Source organism: Octodon degus, unplaced genomic scaffold, assembly GCF_000260255.1.
Source record: "Octodon degus isolate 3935 unplaced genomic scaffold, OctDeg1.0 scaffold00104, whole genome shotgun sequence".
In the NCBI taxonomy this organism is placed as follows: domain Eukaryota; kingdom Metazoa; phylum Chordata; class Mammalia; order Rodentia; family Octodontidae; genus Octodon; species Octodon degus.
Window position 1 is genome coordinate 4225381 of NW_004524680.1, and position 1849 is coordinate 4227229.

A 1849-nucleotide genomic window follows, 5' to 3' on the forward strand; every position below is an offset into this window, starting at 1 on the left:
CTCATAGTGATTCTCCCGTTTTCAGCCTCCCAAGTGCTGGGCTTACAGGCTTGCGCCACCACGCCCAGTCTTGAACGCTGTCTCAGTACACCCTGGGGTGGGGCCAGCATGGAATGCCAGGAATTGAACCCCAGCCACTGCACTCTGCCGAAGTGGGCGCTTTAGTCTGCTGAGCTATCTGGCCGGCCCTGAGGTCATGAGTTTGATTCCCAGTACCAAAACAACAGCAACAACAACAAACAAAGGTCAGGAATCCTCGTGCTCTCCCTGGGGTTTCTTTCAGTACTTGTGCTAGTCCCTATGCTACTGTGAAGCATCTTCTTAAGTCTGTTATGAAGGAGTACTAGTCACTGGTTCCTGTCCATGTTCGTTACACTGGGTTGTTTCCAGTTTGGACCTTGGTTTTAAAGCTGCTGTGAGCACTAACCCCATGTGGGGTGGTGCACAGACACCTGCAAGATCCCACTCACAGACTTAAGGCACACAGGCCACCCATGTGTGCAAGGGCCCCTGTGGACTGTGGTGGGCCACCACCGGGCAGGCACTTACGCCACTGAGCTATTTCCTGGCCTGTATTTTTTTTTTTTTTTTTTGGTACTGGAGATTAAACTCAGGACCCTGCGCTTGCCAGGCAAGTGCTTATTCTACTCAGCTATCTTCCTGGTCCCATTAAGGACTGATCAAACACTTCAGTTTTTTTGTTTTTGTATTTTTTTAGGGAAGGGTCTACAGGGTGGTCAGGGTCTCACTACTAGATTGGACTCATAGTGATTTTTCTGTTTACAGCCTCCCAAGTGTTGGGATTACAGGTGTTCTCCACCATACCCAGTCTCAATCGCCATCTCAGCATGCCCTGAGATGGGGCTGGCACAGCAGGCCCGGGGATTGAACTCCCAGCCCCTGCACCTGCTTGCAGGTGCTTTAATCCACTGAGCTATTTGGCTGGCCCCTATTTTTGTTATTTTGAGATAGAGACTTGCTATGTAGCTTAGGCTGGCCTTGAACTTACTGTGTACATAGCTCAGGCTGGCTTCTAATTTGTGGCAATCTTCCTGCTTCAGTCTCCTGAGTGCTCGGATTACAGGTACGCACCACCGTGCCCAGTGACTCAGCTTGTGCTTTTATTGTTTGTCCTTTAAGAAATTCCTTTTGGAACTGAATTGTCCATGCAATAGTATTCAGCAGTGAGGTCTTCAGGAAATGCTTGTACTGTGCGGGCTCTGTCCTATTGGGTGAAGATCATACCTCATGAAGGGCTGGAGGGAACTAGCCAGGCCTTTATGGCCACCGTCCCTCCTGCTGCGTGAGGACTCAGTGTCCACCATGCCACCTAGGTGCTGAGACGGGGCTCAGCCCCAGATGCTTGAGCCAGGACCTTGCACAAGCTAGACCCGGCCTCCGTGGCCTCCACAACCATGAGGAATACATTTCTATAACTTTCAATTTATCCAGTCTCAGTTTATTAAAACAGCACACATGGAATAAGACATTTTCTTTATTAGTTTCTTAATATTCCACTGAATGGATTTGCTATCATTTATTGGTGCTTTCTGGATTATTTCTTTCTCTAATTGTCTCTAATGCCGTAATTATCATCATTACACTCGTATTGGATAATTGATTTAGGATGGGACCTCTGAATTACTAGGCCAGAAGTTGTAGTCATTTTTATTATTGGAATAGTGCAGAACTGTTGGGGAGGAACACAGCCACCACACCGAATCCCACCCCTGCATTCACAAAAGGGAGAGGGCCTGGGGCTAATAGGGACAGTGGAATTTTGTGTTAGTGGGCTCTTTTATTTTTTTGTTTCTTTTCTTTGGGGGGTGTGGGGGGGCAGAACCAGGGA

The 1849-nt window shown here is 48.2% G+C and overlaps 1 protein-coding gene and 1 pseudogene across 1 annotated transcript in view; one reads left to right on the plus strand and one right to left on the minus strand.

Moving 5' to 3' along the window:
- The window catches only part of Top1mt (DNA topoisomerase I mitochondrial), a 28031-nt gene that overhangs the window by 10089 nt on the left and 16093 nt on the right, over positions 1-1849 (plus strand). The window lies entirely within an intron of this gene.
- Positions 423-1849, minus strand: part of LOC111818831 — a 2676-nt pseudogene continuing 1249 nt past the window's right edge.